General features: G+C 37.9%; 1 protein-coding gene across 1 annotated transcript in view; it reads left to right on the top strand.

Annotated features, from left to right (window-relative positions):
* The first annotated feature begins 6,127 nt into the window (after nt 1–6,127).
* The window catches only part of PRR15 (proline rich 15), a 12,758-nt gene continuing 5,188 nt past the window's right edge, over nt 6,128–13,697 (top strand). Inside the window, exon 1 of the mRNA XM_072412469.1 lies at nt 6,128–6,470. The gene's annotated coding sequence lies outside the window, so the exon portion shown is untranslated. The remainder of the gene's footprint in view (nt 6,471–13,697) is intronic.

The raw sequence follows: 13,697 nt of genomic DNA, 5'->3' as shown, positions 1-13,697 counted from the left end.
TTATTAATATAAATATTATTATTATTATTAATAATAATAATAATAATAATAAACAGAATTTATATAGCGCCATCATATTGCGCAGCGCTGTACAATAAATAGGGGATGCAAACAGATACAGACAGTGACATAGAAGGAGAGAACCCTGTTTTGAGGAGCTTACAATCTAGGAGATCCTATTAGAACATTTGCCCTCATCTTAAAATGAGCTATATGCATTTCAGTTTATTTATCAAAATTAATCAGGTATCCAGGCTTAGACTTTGTTAACAATTTATTCATATTAATTTTAGTGTTTATATTTGATTTCTGGATGCTACACCCTCTTAGCTATGGTATTTCTGCTTCATGTTAGTGTTGTGACTCACCTCTTTATCCTCCGCACAGGAGCAACGCTCCCTCTCCACATTCCATTGTTGTATGGGTGTGGATGTGGGCAGGCAGTGGCGTCACAAAATGTGCAATTGTAAATGAACAGGCCCAGTCACCTATTCACATCACCTATTCACATCACCTATTCACATCACATGACACCTGTTGAAAAGTATAAACAGGGTAGAATAAAATTGTCACTAGAAGCACATGGACGCTGACAAATTGGAGCTGTCAAACATGTTGGACGGCTGAAAATATTCAGAGCAGTTGATGAGTTATTATTATCTGCCTGTGAATACATTTCATAGACCTGTTTATCTATGCACAATTTACTCATCACCTTCATTTACAAATTAAATCAGCAACTGTATTAATGTGAAAATTGCTGACTAGTTACCTGAGACCTAATAAGCCTGCCATTGTTTTGTAAAGGCCACATGTGCACGGTATAAAAGATAAATACAGGTATACCTACCTTTCTATGTGCTGACTAATTCTGTCTGGAATGTGCTGCTGAGTTTTTTACATGTTTTAATTAGTATGTCCTGCCTAGAACTGGCTCTGTAAAATTCAAATTGGTACCATAAAATATTTTTTTTTAATATGAAGGCTATCAATGTTTCATCGCCATAGGAAAAGATAGATGATGTCATTAACCTTTGGGGTTTTATCTAACATACCAATAAGCACCAATGCAAGTTTTTCTATCTGTCCTGTTCATTCTGTTTCACTCGGAATGACCAGAGCGTTATACCTTGCTTTGACATAGCTTACTTATAAAACGACTGATTCTCAGTTCCTAAAAATGACAAAGAAATACTTAGATTTTGTTCATATTCAGGCTATGAATTAATATTATCTAGAATTAGAGTTTAAATAGAATACAGCCAGCATTGTTTTTTTTTTTAATTTAGTGTAAGGCCCAAGCAATAGAGCTGATTTATTAAAGCTTTCCAAGACAGGAAAAAGTAGACTATTATGGATGAACCTGGGTAACCCAGCACACCTGGGATAGATCTGGTCCAGGATTGAAAACATTTGCCAACTAATACCAAATGAGATTTAGGAAATGCATTCCAGGATTGCTGTATCACCTAGGTTCTCCTATGATACTCTATCATCTCCGGTCTTGAAAAGTTTTAATAAATCAGGCCCATATGTTGCACTTGGTAACAAACAAAATTTAAGAATGAGTTACAGGTTAAAGATAAGTGAGACTGGACCCAATGTCAAACTATTATCAATAACCAATAATACCACCAGAAATTAAATCTGCAACTCTCTCTTGACTTTATGGGCAAGTCCTGCTTATGTTGCCAGTAATGAAACCCTCATTGTTCTCGCTTTCAAGAAAGCCATTCTCAACCATGGCTCCTCCAAATGTTGCTAGCGGTTCCTCTAACTGTGACAGATATATCACTAATTTGATGATGTCAGCATAGTTTTTGGGCCAATGCCACTTGGTAGAGCCAACTGCATGTTTTCTAAGGAAGATTTTAGTTGTCTATAAAAGCGGTATTCTAGCCATCATTGTGGCTTTCCACTAGCCACTAATTTGGAAGATACCATTGACCCCCAAAAATTGGTTTTGGCAGGAGTTCTACTAAAACTGAAAGCTATTGCATGGTTTTTCAAGGAGAAGAGGGTTGAGAAAGTCTGGAACAACTGGATGACAGTAGGCTCCAACATGAAACCATGCTATGTTAGGTCTTGAATTAGGAAACAGGTGAGGGGTAACAGTGTTTCCTAATAAAATTTACATTTCAAGGTGACTATTGAATAAAAGAAATCTTATATATCAGTAACACATTACCAAAGTCATTTGTGTTTTTTCCAACAAACTTATTCCAATATCTTTTATATGTCCACAGCGCAGCAATCAAAATCACAGGGATTGTATATCAGGAATGGCAATACCGTAGGTGGTATACAGTTAGCCAAACAGCCCTGGGTGCTGTATAATCCCCATTTCACAATACGCTGAAAATTGCTGGAAATGTTGACTATACAACAAAAACATGTTTTAGTAGAAAACAAACACACCTCTTAAGCTTGATGCCCTTATATTGAAGTTAAAGGATACTGCTAACTTCAAAGAAAAGCGACAAGCCACTTAAGAATTTGATTAAATCAGGATTTAACTCGCCACTGTACACATAGAGTCATGAGTCTGCTTGGAAGTGAACACATATTTTCAAGGTGAAGTCATCACTGGTATTGCTTGCCCAGGGAAATACCCACAACTTTTTACAAGCTAAAACTTCTATAGAGTTTTATGATCTGGCTATGTTCACAGAAGAACATTTTTCTTGTTTTTTGGATAGCACATGTGTATCATTCCTAAATGGACGTAGATATAATCTACATAAAGTAAAATGTAAGAATAAATTATCTGTTCATATGTAGAAAAAATTAAAAAGTTTAAACTAAAGGGGTGCTTGGTAACCTTTTTTACTAATTTACTTAAACTCTATTAAATCCCTAAACTATGTCGGCATTCTTTAAAAATATACCCGTGATCCTGCCTCAGGAAACAACCCCTCCCTGTTTTGTTACTGACATTACTAGGAATGGAAGCAGATCTGTCCTGGAGTAGTCAGTTTGCATCTCTCCTTCTGACAGTGAAGATACATAATGCCATGCCAATGCATAGCAAGCCTGCAGTCCTAAAGTCAGAATAGAGCTACCACACTGAGACAATAGTGTGTATGAGAGAGACCCCCCAGCAGGGATTGGCATGGTATGTCACTCATTCCTGTCTTTCTGCATACAGTCAGATCCACAGAGCATCCCTTGTATTCTTTCCATTTTTTTTATTTTTAAGAGCAGCGAAGGATTAGAACCCCTGTCATTTTATAGCCTTGTGTTCTTGCTGTGTATATTTATCCAATTCTTCACTGAGACAAAAAGTATTGGGGAATCTAAAATTTTACAGTTATCATCAAAACAATATTAGAGGGAAATTTAATTTTAGTAATGGAGACACCAGCTGGAAATGTTTAAAAGAAAAATTCTTTTGATTGTGTAGGGATTTCTTTTTTGAGAGAGAGTAGAGTGAAATCTCCCAAAAAGGCACTGACAGCAAAACAAAAAAATACTCACGGGGTGATTAACCTTTCACTACTGTATGTATGTAAAGTAAAAAGAAAAGTTCTGGACATCTTCAGGCAATTGTAAGAACTGTAATTGGCTTGGTATTACCCTTCTGCCGTCACTAAAGAGCAGAGCTCAGAATGGGAGGTCTCTTTCCCTGTCAGGCAGGAATGTGGCATGTGTGATACAGCTTTGTAAATCTCAGAACCAATGGACAAAAATACAAATTAATTGGCAGGTAAATCAGCTATATATAGATGAACAATTGGTTTGAATAAATATGGAGTGATTGGTGATTAGATTGCAGCCAACCTCTCATATATACATAAATAACATTTTTGTGGTATACTAGTGGTACCACTTGGAATACCACAAAAATATATATAGATGAATAAATATATTTATATATGTAGTAAGTTGTTGGTCTGGAGTTTCATTCAGCTTTATTAGAAAAAGTAATGTTTCCAATTTTAAATATAAGTAATATAAATATGAATGGCCTCTCATAGATGTATTCCCAGTCTGACCAGAAAGACATAAATTACATTGCAGAAAGATTTAACTATGAACATCCTCAACTATGTAGTGGTGATCTACCTAACAATGTTTTTAATATATATCTAGTCAAGTAAGCCCTTGCACCACAAATTTGTTGGAGAGTATCATTTTAATTATGATTTATAATACAGTACAGAATAAACAGCAAGTAAGTATATATAAAGCCCTGCAGAGGCGGAATAAGAATGAGTACACAGGATAAGGTAGATACGGTTGGTGTGCAGGTGAAAAGCCCACCTACTCACTTACACATACATAAATGTGGATTACAAATGTATGTACAGCAATATTGGAAACACTATTTACTCATTTTAGAATGTATTTTAGGATCTCTGATTTTTAAAGTGTATATAAACCTCCCAAAATATAATAGATATAAGGCTAGATAAGGCTGCATAAGGCTGCGTACACATGTACAATAATTGTGGTTGTAGACTAACAATCCACGACAGATCGTACAATAATTGTTAACAAAAAAAGCACAACGCCTGGCCAATGAACGAGGAATCTTGCTGGAAACGAATTACCGGCGGGGCTTTAATTGGGGGCGATCGTTCGTAATCTGGTGTGTGTACGTTAAGTCAGTGATCGTGGATTGTTTTGTGATACACTTTCCCCTGTACATGTTATTGTCTTCCTTTCATTATCACTAATAAATTTGGAGGATGGGGGATTAGTGATTTATAAGATAGGTAACATTATGCCTTCGCCTCAGCTCAGAAGAAAACAATAAGGTACAATATTTCTGGCAGGAACAACAGGTATTTTCTTATAGTAAGTTCTCCTTCTTTTACGTTGCACCTAGTTGATCTATTTTGCTGGTATAGTAATATATATATATATAATTTACACATTCATTTTATTTCCTGTTGTGTGTCGTTGATTGATAAGTATGTTATACAGATGTCTGGTAAAAAGTTTTAGAGTAATCCATATTTTCATAGCTCAGTGCTTCACAGATCATTGAGTTGAAATCTGACTGACAGCTGTTGATAGCTTCTGTTCATGGTAGCTTAAACCAGCCCACAATAACCCAATCTACACCTATACATAAACATGTTTCCACGACATTATACTAGTCACCTGCTTGTTTTCTAAATATAATAATAGCAATATTTTCATTATTGTATCTGTAATTATATGAATCCACAAACTGCCAACTCTTTAATTTTAGTGCTTTCAGCTTTAATTAAATATAACTTAGTCACTGTGCATAAACATTCCTGTATTTTCTGCTATTGGATGACATTCGCCTCATAACTATGATCTAATGTTGTTAAAAGCTCAAACTTCCTACCTGGTGGACACAAGCCAGCCCATCGGCACACATTGTTAAGGCATGGTATGCCATTGTTAGAAACAGGTGGGAAGAGCATTGGTGTGACAGACTACTGCAAGGTAGTGACCACTACTGTACCCTTCCTGCATTCACTGACCACATCTGTACCCTTCCTGCATTCACCGACCACCACTGTACCCTTCCTGCATTCACCGACCACCACTGTACCCTTCCTGCATTCACCGACCACCACTGTACCCTTCCTGCATTCACCGACCACTACTGTACCCTTCCTGCATTCACCGACCAGCACTGTACCCCTCCTGCATTCACCGACCACCACTGTACCCCTCCTGCTTTCACTGTGTGTTTTTGTCACATATTCCTGACCACCGTACTGTATATAATGTGTTATATGTCAAATAATGACCATTGGACATTATATCTAGTGTGTCCATCTTTAATGGCAGCAGTGCCCCACCCCTCTATGTAGCTCCCAGGCTGAATTCTGGAGGGAGCATTTCGGGTACATCTGTCACAAGGGACACCTCTGACGTATTCCTGTCACTTTCAAGTGTCCCTTCACCTCACACTGACCTCGCATCTTTACCAGCCAGAGAGACATGAGCGCAGCCAATCAGTGCCGGGGAAGCCAACAATCCACCAACCACAGCTCCGGGGGCGTTTCGTCTGTCCCAGTACACCTGCCGCTCTCTAGCTCACCTGGGCGCAGTGCTGGGCGTGGCTTCGCGGGCAGTAATTGGGCGGTGTGAACAGGTAGAGGGCGGTGCAGGTATATTTGTGAACTGGCGCAGCTCTTTCTATACCAGTGGCACGGTTCAGAAGTCCTTCCAATGGGATGAGAGCTGAGAGGGAGTGAGGCTGGCAGGTGCAGGGTTCCCTCCGGTGACGTGTGACAGGCGCCCCCTCCCAGTGTTACCTGTGCAGTTCTCAGGGCTCCTGCTGCTCAGTCAGTGCTTGTCACATCTTAGATCCTCTTGGATCCTTCTACACAGGACTATCATGACTGCAATAAAAACTTAGCATACTTTTCTACCCGGACCTGGGACCTTCTGCCACCGACCGGTGCCCAGTGCACGTTCCATGGTGTTCTGTCCCCTCCTGTGACAAGGACAAGCTAATCACAGAGGTGCTGCTGACACAGGTGAGGATCGGCCTTCTGGGACTTAGTGCCAACAGGCAGCATTAACAGATTCTTGGGGGATGTTTGCAGGCACATTAATGGGGGTCCTGCAGAAAACTGTCCCCAAATTGTGTCCCTGAGTTGTCCTAGGTACAGAAGATCACCTGTTGGTACACGGTGAGCAATTTTAAGGGACTTTCCTGCTTCTGGAGTTTTTGCTGAAATGAAGTCTATTTTCTTTTCCTTTTTTCATACCCTTTCAACAATTTGTTAAATAATTGTGCGTGGGTTATACAGATAATGGCTGTGACATAACAATTAGTACATAGGAGATGATGCTGGGTTGCGCCATGGACCCCTGGGACAGTATCAGGAATAAACAGGCTCAGGTACACCACTATTGCAGCAATGATGGAGGGCAGCCAGGTACAGGGTTGGGTGTATGCATATTCTTATGCTGACTTTATCCAAAATTATATCTAGGGCTAGAACTATGTTATGTGCATCCCCCTATTCCCTGTATCTGTAGCTTGATCTACATTCTATATATGAATACTAATTATTAATCGTATTATTATTATCAAGAATAATATTAAACAGGATTTATAAAGCGCCAACATTTTACGTAGCGCTGTACATTAATTGCATTCATTAGAATTAAAAAAAGGTTCCCCACCTATATATACTTATTACTGCAGGGTACACTTGCACACCTGGGTAAATCATGTCATGTTGATGGTTTCTCCTCCACTTTCAATATATGAAATAGGGTTTTGCTTCAGTTGGTGTTATCTATATAGCAGCGATTAGCCCATATTCTGCATTCCTGTAGGTGCATTCTGCATTCGGGCTGCAGGAAATTGCAGCAATTTTTTTGGTAGGTTTAACCTTTATTTTTAGACAAGTTAATGAAATTTTAAACATGCTTTACATTCTCCTGTGGGTTCCAATATAGAGCCAAAAACAAGTGTGTATAGGTTAGACTTGTATTATCTGATTTATTAGAAAGGTAATGCTATGACTTATCTGCTTCTGGCTGTTTAAACAGCATGTTTGCATGTTATCTGTTAGCTGGATTATTTACTATTTGTAGGCAATGTGTCTTCCAATTAATATTACCAAATATGTCCACATTATATTATAAATTTTCATTATTGCATATGGAAACCTTCCAATGATTGTCAGAATGAAATATACATTTGTAGTAATATTAATATTTTCCTTAGATTTATACTTTGAGCACTGTATTTGAATGTAAATGCAAAAACAAACATACCCCAGAGTGAATATATACACTATAAATGTATAATATATACATATGAAGTATACAACACAATGCTATGTTGATATGTAAGCACAATCACTAATAATATAAATTTGATAATTTTAACACACATTCTACAGGCATGGGTCACTGTTGTCACTGACATACAAACATTTATAAGAAAACCTTTCCAAAATGAAAAAAAATATGTAAAAAAAATTCTGTAGGCAAATACACAGTTAAATATCAACTTTCTCAAAAGAGGAAATAGCTGTTAATATTAGGCACATCAAATTTGTGATATACCATGTTTTCTCTATTCCTTAGGCTTCTTTGGTTATTTCGTTTCTGATTACGGGAAGTTTACTACAAGAGAGTGTTTTATAGTAATAAAGTACACAGTTATGTATGTTAAAATCATTTTTTTTACATTTGTTATATTTAAATTTTGAATTTAGTGTTTAAACCCAGGGTCCTTGCTGGATGTTTTACTCTCTTTTTGTGGCCCGTTGACTAAAAGCTATAGTAAGCCAAAAATGCTACAGTAGTCACCAGAGCTGGTGGTGAGATTACATCTTCAAGTGGGAATATCTGTTCATGAGACAGCTAAAGGAGGATTACCACTCACTTTCTGCTGTGTTTCCAGGACTGGAAAAAAATAAAACATCAATAAACCGAAAAAATGCAACCAGGCAGGTCCTTTATTTCAGAATCGAGAGGTGATGTCTCTTCTGCAGTAAGATAATTGTATTATTATTATTATAGCGCCAACATATTACGCAGCGCTGTACATTAAATAAGTGTTGCAAATGACAGACAGATACACATAGTGACACAGGAGGAGGAGAGGAGGACCCTGCCAAGAAGAGCTTACAATCTAGGAGATTTACCTGCCAGATTGCAATTTTCGAATTACACCTACCTGTCTTCGCAGTTACCACCATCTTCACTCCTCTAGGTCCAGGATCTTCAGTCATCTTGCCTGGCCAGGCTGGAATGACAAATGTCCCACCGATGAGTTCAATAATTCCTGGTAGCCCCAGGAGGATATCCCAGCATATCCTGGCATCCCAGGAATCAGTGCACTTTAAAAAAGATTGGGAACAGGTAGATAGGTTTTATTGCAGAAGCGACATAACCTGTCCTTTCTGCAATAAAAAAAATCTTATCTGCTCCCAATATTTTAATTGTTGGAGGAAAAAGCAAATAAAGTTATTCTTCAAACCTGTATACATGTGCAGTTCTTGTTGTTGGAAAGGATCTGTATAGAATGGTGACAGGAGAGTGAATGACAGCTGTGCTCACATAATTTTAGTATCTGTCTAGATACACATTAGGCTTAACTTGATCACCACCACCATGGGCAATAATAACATTGTACAGAATGTACAGCCTATATTTGGAGGCAACCCACTTTCTAAGTTTTTATTGCAATGAAAATTGTGACTTCTACTCTATACTGACAACTGTCATAGGCACTTGCTGCCTGTCCGTCTCTACGTTCTACATTTTCTTCACCCAGGAACAAATAAAGACATCTAGTTAGAACTCCTGATCTGTATTCTTGCATCGGTAGTCATGATTGACTAAAGCATGAGGTAACATTTAGTCAGCTGAACCTGAATGTAACCCTTTTGTGGCGGGGGGGGGGGGGGGGGGGGGGGGGGGGGGGTCACTAAAACCTAGTTCACCATATTAGATTTGGTGGTTTTATACTAACAAAAAAAGTAACTCAATTGTTTACTTATGTTCAAATTTTAATATGGTATTTTTGTAAGGTTTTAGCTCGTTCCATTGTCTCTTTACTAAAATACCAGCTTCTAATATATATTTTTTACACTTAATATTTTATTATTTTTATGACTGTGCTTCACTGCAACAGTTGCAGTCACCTTTCAATGTGCCTTTTTCTGTACAGAGACACAATGATAGGCAGGTGAGCTTGTTTGTAAACAAACACATGTGATCACTACGTCGTCCAGACTCTATGCACAAATGCAGCACGTTTGTGTTGGGCTATGTTAGGTTTAGGTAAATTCAGAATGCTTACAGACAGCTATATCAGAAAATATCTCCTATAATTTTCCAATAGCACTGTTGTTTTTTATTGTAAGTGCACAAGTTTGCAAGTATGTGCTTTGGGTTGCCATCTTTATAGTTGCTTCCTTTATTAGTAGTTTATTGCCCCGGAACTAGCATGTGCATGTCAAGAGTCTAACCCCTTACTCAAAGTTTATGTTCAGCCTCATTTTTTAAAAGTTTTTGATAGAGAATGATTAGGTCTCCACTAAGATGTCAGTCCTGACCGGGCAATCAAAGCGGCCAAGTACTCCGGATTCTGAGTAATTGGAAGCACCACTATGGGTCTGATTTAATAAAGCTCTCCAAGGATGGAGAGGATACACTTTGATCAGTGAAGCTGAGTAATCCTGAAAACCTGGAATGGATTTGGTCCTGAATTGAAAATATATGCTAACAACTAGCTAACAACTTTTAAGAAATCCATTCCAGGTTTGCTGGATCACCCATCTTCACTGATAAAAGTGCATATTCTCCAACCTTGGAGAGCTTTAATAAATAAGGCCCAATGATAAGGTGAAGCATGGTTATCGCTGTGCTCGAGAACTTCCTTTGGCAATGAAATTTGCAATAATGACTTTGGAAAATACTGTGCATACATACATTATAGCTAATGTCCACCCTCCCCAATATTGCCTGGTTCCACTGTCAATGATGGACTAAAACTTTCAATGCATTTTTTTAAGGATATTTTAATTGAGTAATTCTATACATATACATTTGATTTATTTAAAGTTCCCCTACAATTAAACTCAGGTAATGAAAAGTGTGCAAAGAACAAGAATTACAGCCAAGCCAAACACGTCAATTCACAGATAAGAAAATACATTGCCTATAATTAGTTGGATAGATATGTCCATACCTTATCTGTAGTTTTTTTTTCTTTTTTGCATCAATAACCTGTAATAACAGTAACTTGCATTTGTTTTCTTATGTCCCCAGTCATCAAAGCAGTGTAAAGAGCAATGAGGAAGTGCAAAATGCTTGTCCTTGTGGCTAGAATTATCCCTTCAAGAGGCCTTATCATTAAAAAACCAAGGGGAAGTTGCTGCAGATATATCATGCAGGCATGTATATACCTACAGATACCTGTAATAGCCTCCAAAAACTACAGATGCCACAAATGAATCCCTTTACCCCTGACCTACTCAAGTGGAAAGGTTCAGCACTTCTGATTGTTGCTTTTTGTTTTCTGCACAATTTTACTGGGCACTGTATCATAGTGATGTGCCAGCAGCAATGTGGAGCACCAGTTTGCCTTTTTTCTGTATGATAGAATCCCTTAAATAGGAGTTGCACTAAAAAGAGGCTTTAAAATTGATCTGCAGGTGTAGACATCTCATACATAAAAAAATCATACATGAGGGCAGTTCATTTAGAAATAGGCAACAGCATACTATGAGAACAATGATTTTTCTTCACTTTCCTGGAACCTCCTCAGATACCTGCCTAATAGTGGGATCCCCCACTATCAGTTAACGTCTCTTTGTGGGGGAGCCATAAGGGTCCTATTCAAAATGTTGCTATTGGACCCATTACCTATGGCCCGGGTTCCTTTAAAGGTCAATATTATGTTTGTGATATTAGTTACCAGTCCGCATATAAAACACACTAAGAACAGAAGTTAGAAGTGCATAACACACAGTACAGGGGTCAGTAGTATGTAACACATAATGCCCCTCTCTTATCCCCTTTGCCCAACAAAAACTCCCTCTCCACACAAAAATTCAGCGGCTGGATCTTGACTACTCACCGCCAGAACCCAGCCATGGCTGTCAAAATGTCAAAATCATGGTAATGATCCATCACCTATCTGACCATGATTATGACATTTTTATGCACTAAGAAGAAGAATATAGAAAGCAAGCATGTAGACATTTTCAGGGGCCGCAAAGCAAACTTGTTGTAAAAAGCAAATTTTATAGGCCTACAGGCCAAGCAAAGCAAAAGCTTGGTGTACCATGTGTTGAACTGCCCAGTTCTAGTGTGTCTATATGTACTGGGAAACAGTCCTAAATATGGGGCTACAGGCTTACTGTTTTAATGTACACCCAAGTGCATACCCAAGTGATAACAAGTGAAACGTGTGTTCAGAGATTTTTTAATTGACTGATTTGATGCATTTCTCTTTCAATTTGAAAAATTTAGCATGTCCTTTTACAAGCTCCCCCATCACCTATTTATTGCTGTCGGACATTTGTCTTGCAGTGTTGCTAGATAATTATTTGCTAGTGCTAAAAGCTATTCATGCAGATGTAACTGTAGCTCCTGTGGATTTAGTTTATTGACCCAGATATAGGGGTATGGAGGCAGATTCCTTCCCATTTTCCATAAAAGGTAGATGGAATGAATGTGAGCTGCTCCTCTTTGTGTATGGATAAAAAACAGTTTAAAAGGAGAAAAGAGAGGGGCTCTTGTTTTAAGTTGTGTATTGTTTTAAAAGGCAGTTTAACAGTCGGGTGTCATGCATCAGTGCAATAGTGTGTTACATAACAAAAGATCCTTCCCCATTGTAGAATCATTGGGTGGTGATTGGCTAAGCTGAACAGTTGCGTTCTAGCCTAGAGAGAAGGAGTACATGAAAAACGACTTGTTACCGGAAGCGTAATATATTGTCTAAGTGAGGTGGAGATGTTGTCACAGATAGGTATGACACAGTTGATAAGGATAAATGTTGCTACTAATTGGGGTTTAATTGTAGATGATGCCTTGGGTTAAATTGTAGTATAAAATACAGATGTTTCCCGGTCTTTAAATGCATGAAATGCCATGTCCGTGGATGAGGGATGAGAGAGATATAGAGGGAAGCGACTTGCTATAAATGGCTATCAAAGGCCTTTGATAGCCAATTCCAACAAGACGCTTTCCTCTATATATGTCTCTATATATGTGTCTAAAACAATACACAACTTAAAACAAAAGCCTGGAGCCCCTATCTTTTCTCCTTCTAACCTGTTTTTCATATTGACCTGGATACACATTTGTCCCCCAAGATTATATATTAACTAGGTAGGATAATCTGATGAGTTTAAAAAATATATTAAAGGGAAGCTTTCAAAACAGATCTATGGGAACCCATTTTGCTGAATTGTTTCTGAAATAGCAACTTCTGGGACCATTATAATTATTCTTTCTACTCAGCTCATTCCTGGACTAGAGGTAGTTGGGGAAAAAACATATTTTTAAAAAGAGGATTGCTGCTGTTGCCTTCTTTAAATTAGCACATAACCTCTCAAAAAACACCTAATATTATTGAAACTAATTGGGATCAGTTTGGTTTATAGAAGCTCCTGCAGTATCCCTGGGCAGGCTGCCCCTCAACCACTTCAATAGACCTCAGTATTAAAATAGGATTTAAATGCATTGGCAATTACCAGGCAGAAAGTAGTTCATAGTGTTCTAAAAGATAGAAAATTACTTTTTAACCACCTGTTTGAACTTAGCTGAACTGGGTGGATTTCCTATAATTTAAAAGGAGGATTGCTGTGTAAAATCTGAGAACTGTATAGAAAGGGGAATTATATAGTGTATTCATTTCTGGACAAACAGAATTCTTTAATAAAGTAGAATTCACTAAAAGAAATAGTAACATGTATTATCAGACTAACGCATTATGTTAATGCCCTGTATAATAATACTTCTGTTCATGATATATACATTCCTGATACAATTCCAGAGAAGGATAAATATTGATTGTACATATGATAGCACAGGAAACATGTTAGTAAATTTAGTTCCCTGTAAGCCATGTATTGCAGGCCATTACTGCCCAGTTCTCAGGTTAACTTATTTGTTTTGCTTTGCTGGGTGCTGTGTTGTCAGCAGAGTGTTACTAAAGCTGCGTACACACTTGCAATTTTTGTCGTTGGAAAGGATCTTTCACGATCCTTTCCAACGACAAGGGG

This window comes from Pyxicephalus adspersus, chromosome 5, assembly GCF_032062135.1.
Source record: "Pyxicephalus adspersus chromosome 5, UCB_Pads_2.0, whole genome shotgun sequence".
NCBI lineage: Eukaryota > Metazoa > Chordata > Amphibia > Anura > Pyxicephalidae > Pyxicephalus > Pyxicephalus adspersus.
This window is presented reverse-complemented; position numbering and strand designations above follow the sequence as displayed.